This window comes from Panulirus ornatus, chromosome 5 (genome assembly GCF_036320965.1).
Source record: "Panulirus ornatus isolate Po-2019 chromosome 5, ASM3632096v1, whole genome shotgun sequence".
Lineage (NCBI taxonomy): Eukaryota > Metazoa > Arthropoda > Malacostraca > Decapoda > Palinuridae > Panulirus > Panulirus ornatus.
This window is the reverse complement of record NC_092228.1, coordinates 44,192,972-44,200,471: the sequence shown is the minus strand read 5'-3', so window position 1 is coordinate 44,200,471 and position 7,500 is coordinate 44,192,972. Positions and strand designations below refer to the sequence as shown.

General features: G+C 45.7%; 1 long non-coding RNA gene across 1 annotated transcript in view; it reads left to right on the top strand.

The window, feature by feature from the left end:
* Positions 1 to 569, top strand: part of LOC139746892 (uncharacterized) — a 35,483-nt gene extending 34,914 nt beyond the window's left edge. Inside the window, exon 3 of the long non-coding RNA XR_011712251.1 lies at positions 342 to 569. This is a non-coding gene — a long non-coding RNA (uncharacterized lncRNA). The remainder of the gene's footprint in view (positions 1 to 341) is intronic.
* The last annotated feature ends 6,931 nt before the right edge of the window (positions 570 to 7,500 follow it).

The following is a 7,500-nucleotide window of genomic DNA, read 5'->3' as shown; positions in this document are numbered from 1 at the left end:
CAAAGCACTTCATTATCAGTATAAGTTCGCTTTACTATTAAGCACATTTTATTTAATATGTCACCTAGGAGAAAGTCTTTTTTTTACCCTAACCGTTCTCTACACGTTCTCCTTTACAAGTTACGAGCTTATCCATAAGATAGCTTTAGTGGTGGCAATATTAACGCCTTCATAAAACCTTTAGCAATCTAGGGTAGTTACCCTTCTCAAATACATTCTCCGTCGTTCAAATATGTGACGTCAGAATGTTTGTCAGTTGACCCAGAGCAATGGTGGCTTAAGGATTTATCCAGTGTGTCTCTGTGTTTGTACAATGGTTTTAAACCCATTTTTTTTGACAGTGTTACGGTGTGAGAAGTGTCGACATACCAGTGGATATAAGAACAATGGCTAATGATCCTAAAACGTCTTCATCTGGTGTACAAGACATTCAGAGAGTGTAAACATTCATTGTCGATGCCATGAAGATCACACACACACACAAGCGTTCGTCACAAGAGGCAGCCAAATGGAGGTCAAAGTATTATACTGCTATACATTTGGATAACAAGTCATACTGAGGACGCTACATGACCTGGACGAGGTAATTAAGTTTTCGTTGAAATCATAAGACATGTTTGACGCTTGCTGTGAATCACTGAATGAAACCCAGGACACAAGTGGGTGGAGTTGTAGCCGTATGATTCATCGTCAAATCCTTATTATACTTTACTTCTGGTGAAATTTATAGACGATACGAGTGAATAGTTATGTTATCTATACATGACGTAGAAGCTGTACATTTTTACATATGAGCATAAAGAATATACTTTGATTACGTGATTACGTATCGAGATATTTACTTTTTCATATACGTCTATTTAAAAGAAACTCTTAATGAACTTTGTATGATCATTTTGATGAAGAAATAGATAATTTTATCTGATATAGAGCGTATATTATCAGAAAAGACGTCAACATGTTTGGTTGGTAGGGTGAAGTACATGGAGACACCGAGACCGTGAGCGGGTGGGAGGGTGAGGGCCGCCGGCCTCAGACCTGAGTGTTAACACGCCTCTGGATTCCAACCCAAGTTTTCATCTCAACTTTTTTTACACGTATCTATATATATTGGTGACGTCACCTGATGTTGTGACGTCACTGTTCCATGATTAGGTCGGCCTGATGACGTCGACTTCAAAATGGTTTTGACGTCAGCAGAGAAATGTTAGGAAGTTTTGATCATATATTTCTTACAGTTCACTTTTTGTTAATGTTTCCTCCTGTGCTGTGTTACATAGGCTGAGTTTATCATCATCTTTTAGACCAGTGGATTTCACTCACGTGTACGTTTTTCATATGTTTCGTGGTATAAGGTTTATATTAAGTCTCTTTATAGTATCTTATAACGTGATATAAGATGGGATCTTATATAATGATAATTCTTCTTTTTTTCACATTACTGCCATTATTCATGACCCCCTTAATATGCCTTACTATATAGTAACCTGTTGCCTCTTATTGAACCTACAGTATGTCTTCAACTGTATCTGTAGGTTGTGTTTCGCTGTAACTACTGGTCATCTTCTGCTGTGCCTAATCTTCGTATTCTGCTGTACCTACAGGTCGTCTTCTACTGTACCTCCAGGTCGTCTTCTACTATACCTACAGGTCTTCTGCTGTACCTACAGGTCGTCTGCTTCTGTACCTCCAGGTTGTCTGCTGCTGTACCTCCAGGTTGTGCTCTGCTGTACCTCCAGGATGTCTTCTGTTCCACCTCCAGGTTGTCCTCTGATGTACCTTCAGATTGTCTTCTGCTGTACCTTCAAGCTGTTTGCTTCACCTCCAGGTTTGTGTCTGCTGCACCTCCAGGATGTCTTCTGCTGTACTTCTAGGTTGTCTTCTGCTGTACTTCCAGGCTGTCCTCTGCCGTACCTCTAGGTTCTCCTCTGCTGCAAGTTCAGGTCATTTGCTGAACCTCCAGTCTGTCTCCTGCACTTCCAGGTTGTCTTCTTTTGAACCTCCAAGTTGTCCTCTGCTGTACATTCAAGTTGTTTTCTGCTGTACCTCCAGTTAGTCTGCTCCACCTCCAGCTTGTCTTCTGATGTACCTTCAGGTTGTCTTCTGCTGTACCTTCAAGCTGTTTGCTTCACCTTCAGGTTTTTCTTCTGCTGTACCTCCAAGTTGTCTTTTACTGTACCTCGAGGCTGTCTTCTGCTGCACCTCCAGATTGTCTTCTGCTGTACTTCTAGGTTATCCTCCGCTCCACCTTCAGGTTGTCTTCAGCAACACTTAAGGTTTTCTTCTCCTGTACCTTCAGATTGTCTTCTGATGCACCTCCAGGTTGTCCTCTGCTTCACCTTCAGGTTGTCTTCAGCAACACTTAAGGTTTTCTTCTCCTGTACCTTCAGATTGTCTTCTGATGCACCTCCAGGTTGTCCTCTGCTTCACCTTCAGGTTGTCTTCTGCTCCATCTTCAGATTGTCTTCAGCTGTACCTCCAGGTTATCCTCTGCTCCACCTTCAGGGTATCTTCCGCTGCACTTACAAGTTGTATACTGCTGTACCTCTAGGTTGTCTTCTGCTGTACCTTCAAGCTGTTTGCTTCACCTCCAGGTTTGTGTCTGCTGCACCTCCAGGATGTCTTCTGCTGTACTTCTAGGTTGTCTGCTGCTGTACCTCAAGGTTGTCTGCTGCTGCACCTTCAAGTCTTTTCCTGTACCTCCAGATTGTCTGCTACACCTTCAGGTTGTCTTCTGCTCCATCTTCAGGTTGTCTTTTCTGAATCTTCAGGTTGTCTTCTGCTGTACCTCCAGGTTGTCTTCTGCTGTACTTCTAAGATATCCTCTGCTCCAACTTCAAGTTATCTTCTGCTGCACTTACAGGTTGTATAGTGCTGTACCTTCAAGTTGTCTGCTGAGGTACCTTCAGGTTGTCTGATACTGTACCTCCTGTTTGTGTTCTACTGTACCTCCATGCTGTCTTCTGTTGTACCTCCAGGTTATCTTCTACTGTACCTCCAGGTTGTCTTCTGCTGTACCTTCAAGCTGTTTGCTTCACCACTAGGTTTTTCTGCAACACCTCCACGTTGTCTTCTGCTGCACCTATAGGTTGTCTTCTGCTGTACTTCCAGGTAGTCTACTGTTATACCTCCAGGTTGTCATCTGCTGTACCTCTAGGTTGTCTTCTCCTGCATCTCCAGGCTGTCTTCTGCTGTACCACCGGGTTGACTTCTGTACTTCCAGGTTGTCCTCTGCTGTACCTCCAGGTTCTTTTCTGCTGCAAGTTCAGGTCTTTTGCTGACCCTCCAGTCTGTCTCCTGCACTTCCAGGTTGTCTTCTGTTGAACCTCCAAGTTGTCCTCTGCTGTACATTCAAGTTGTTTTCTGCTGTACCTCCAGTTAGTTTGCTGCACCTCAAGGTTGTTTTCTGCTGTACTTCTAAGATATCCTCTGCTCCAACTTCAGGTTGCCTTCTGCTGCTCCTCCAGGTTGTCTTCTGCTGTTCCTCCAGGTTGTCTTCTGCTGCTCCTCCAGGTTGTCTTCTGCTGTTCCTCCAGGTTGTCCTCTGCTACACCTCCAGGTTGTCTTCAGCTTTACCTTCAGGTTATTTTCTGCTATATCTCCAGGTTGTCCTGTGCTCCATCTTCAGGTTGCCTTCTGCTGCATCTCCAGGTTATCTTCTCCTGTACCTCCAGGTTGTCTTCTGATGCACCTCCAGGTTGGCTTCGGCTGTAACTCCAGCCTTCCCATTGCTCCATATTCAAGTTATCTTCTGCTGCACTTACAGGTTGTATAATGCTGTACCACTAGGTTGTCTTGTGCTCTACCTTCAAGTTGTTTGCTTCACCTCCAGGTTTGTTTCTGTTGCACCTCCAGGTTGTCTTCTGCTGTACTTCCAGGGTGTCCCTGCTGTACCTCCAGGTTGTCTTCTGCTGTACTTCCAGGGTGTCCTCTGCTGTACCTCCAGGTTGTCCTCTGCTGTACCTCCAGGTCCTCTTCTGCTGCACGTTCAGGTCTTTAACTTATCCTCCAGTCTGTCTCTTGCACTTCCAGGTTGTCTTCTGTTGAACCTCTAAGTTGTACTTTGCTATACATTCAAGTTGTTTTCTGCTGTACCTCCAGTTAGTCTGCTCCACCTCCAGCTTGTCTTCTGCTGTACCTTCAGGTTGTCTTCTTCTCTACCTCTAGGTTGACATCTACTCCACCTCCAGGTTGTCTTGTGCTCCATCTTCAGGTTGTCTTCTGCTGTACTTCCAGATTGTCTGCTGCTGTACCTCCAGGTTGTCTTCTGCTACACTTACGGGTTTTATACTGCTGTACCTCCAGCTTTTCTTCTCCTGTACCTCCAGATTGTCTTCTGATGCACCTTCAGGTTGTCTTCTGCTGTACCTCCAGGTTATCCTCTGCTCCACACTCAGGGTATCTTCTGTTGCACTTACAGGTTGTATGCTGCTGTACCTTCATGTTGTCTTCTGCTGTACCTCCAGTTATATTCTGCTGTACCTTCAGGTTGTGCTCTGCTGTTCCTCCAAGTAGTCTTTTACTGTACCTCAAGGCTGTCTTCTGCTGTACCTTTGATATGTTTGATTCACCTTCAGGTTGTCTTCTGTTGTACCTCTGGGTTGTCTTCTGCTGTACCTCCAAACTATTTGCTTCACCTCCAGGTATTTTCCTGCTGCACCTCCAGTTTGTCTTCTGCTGCACCTACTTGTTGTCTGCTGCTGTACCTCTAGGTTGTCTTCTGCTGTACCTCTAGGTTGTCTTCTGCTGCATCTCCAGGTTGTCTTCTGCTGTACCTCGAGGTTGTCTTCTACTGTACTTTCAGGCTGTCGTCTGCTGTACCTCCAGGTTTACTTCTGCTGCACCTTCAGGTCTTTTCCTGAAAAGTCCAGTCTGCCTCCTGCACTTCCAGGTTGTCTTCTGCTGTAACTTGAAGCTGTTTGCTTCACCTCGAGGTTGTCTTCTGCTGTACTTCCAGGTTGTCTTCTGCTGTATCTCCAGGTTGTCTTCTGCTGTACCTATAGGTTGTCTTCTGCTGCTGTACCTTCAAACTGTTTGCTTTACCTCCAGCTTTTTTCCTGCTGCACATCCAGGTTGTCTTCTGCTGTTTGATTCACCTTCAGGTTGTCTTCTGCTGTACATTCAAGCTGTTTGCTTCACCTCCAGGTTCTTTTCTGCAACACCACGTTGTCTTCTGCGGTACCTCCAGGTTGTCTTCTGCTGTACCTCTAGGTTGTCACCTCCAGGTTGTCTTCTGCAGTACCTGCAGTACCTCCAGGTTGTCTTCTTCTCCACCTTCGGGTTGTCTTCTGCTCCACTTACAGGTTTTATTGTGCTGTACCTCAGGGTTTTATTATGCTGTACTTCCAGGTTGTCTGCTGCTGTACTTCCAGGTTTTGTGATGTTGTACCTCCATGTTGTCTTCTGCTGTACCTCCAGGTTATCTTCTATATCTCCAGGTTGTGCTCTGCTGTTCCTACAGGTTGTGTTTTATTCTACCTTGAGGCTGTCTTCTGCTGCACCTTCAAGCTCTTTTGATATACCTTCTGGTTGTCTTCTGCTGTACCTCCAGGTTGTCTTCTGCTGTACCTCCAGGTTGTCTTCTGCTGTACCTCCAGGTTGCCTTATGCTGTACTTCCAGGCTGTCTGCTGCTGTACCTCCAGGTTGTCATCTGCTGTACCTCCAGGTGTTCTTGTGCTGTACCTCCAGGTGCTCTTGTGCTGTACTTCCAGGTTGTCCTCTGCTGTACCTCCAGCTTCTCTTCTGCTGCACCTTCAGGTCTTTTGCTGAACCTCCAGTCTGTCCCCTGCACTTCCAGGTTGTCTTTAGTTGAACCCCCAAATTGATCTCTGCTGTACATTCAAGTTGTTTTCTGCTGTGCCTCCGGTTTGTCTGCTGCTCGTCCACGTTGTCTTCTGCTGTACCTCCAGGTTGTCGTCTGCTGTACTTCCAGGTTCTCTTCTGTTGAACCTCCAAGTTGTCCTCTGCTGTACATTCAAGTCGTTTTCTGCTGTACCTCCAGTTAGTCTGCTCCACCACCAGCTTGTCTTCTGCTGTACCTTCATGTTGTCCTCTTCTCTACCTCTAGGTTGACATCTACTCCACCTCCAGGTTGTCTTGTGCTCCATCTTCAGGTTGTCTTCTGCTGTACTTCCAGATTGTCTGCTGCTGTACCTCCAGGTTGTCCTCAGCTCCACCTTCAGGTTGTCTTCTGCTCCACCTTCAGGTTGTCTTCTGCTACACTTACAGGTTTTATACTGCTGTACCTCCAGATTTTCTTCTCCTGTACCTCCTGATTGTCTTCTGATGCACCTTCAGGTTGTCTTCTGCTGTAACTCGAGGTTTTCCTCTGCTCCACATTCAGGTTGTCTTCTGCTGCACGTACAGGCTGTATGCTGCTGTACCTCCAGGTTATCTTCTGCTGTACATCCAGGTTGTGCTCTGCTGTTCCTCCAGGTTGTCTTTTACTGTACCTCATGGCTGTCTTCTGCTGTACCTTCAAGCTGTTTGATTCACCTTCACGTTGTCTTCTGTTGTACCTCTAGGTTGCTTTCTGCTGCACTTTAAGGCTGTCCTCTGCTGTACCTCCAGGTTCTCTTCTGCTGCACCTTCAGGTATTTTGCTGAACCTCCAGTCTGCCTCCTGAACTTCCAGGTTGTCTGCTTTTAAACCTCCAAGTTGTCCTCTGCTGTACATTCAAGTTGTTTTCTGCTGTACCTCCAGGTTGTCTTCTGCTGCACCTACAGGTTGTCTTCTGCTGTACTTCCAGGTTGTCTGCTGCTGTACCTCCTGGTTGTCTTCTGCTACACCTCCAGGTTGTCTTCTTTTAAACCTCCAAGTTGTCCTCTGCTGTACATTCAAGTTGTTTTCTGCTGTACCTCCAGGTTGTCTTCTGCTGTACCTCCAGGTTGTCTTCTGCTGTACCTCCAGGTTGTCTGCTGCTGTACCTCCAGGTTGTCTTCTGCTGTACCTCCAGGTTGTCTGCTGCTGTACCTCCTGGTTGTCTTCTGCTACACCTCCAGGTTGTCTTCTGCTGAATCTTCAGGTTGTCTTCTGGTCTATCTTCAGGTTGTCTTCTGCTGAGTCTTTAAGTTGTCTTCTGCTACACCACCAAGTTGTCTTCTGCTGGATCTTCAAGTTGTCTTCTGCTGAGTCTTCAAGTTGTCTTCTGCTGCATCTTCAGGTTGTCTTCTCCTGTACCTCCAGCTTGTCTTCTGATGCACCTCCAGGTTGTCTTCTGCTGCATCTTCAGGTTGTCTTCTGCTATACTTCCAGCTTTTCTTCTCCTGTACCTCCACCTTGTCTTCTGATGCACCTTCAGGTTGTCTTGTGTTGCAACACCAGGTTATCCTCTGCTTCACATTCATTTCATCTGTATTGGACTTTGGCATCCCCAAAGGGTCTTTTAAGTAAATGTTTAGTTTGTCTCTTTCCCTTTAGATGCCACTTTTCCCCTGTAAAGGCCTTTGAAGACCCCAAAGGGGATTTAGATTAATCCTTCAATTTTCCTCTAAATTTTT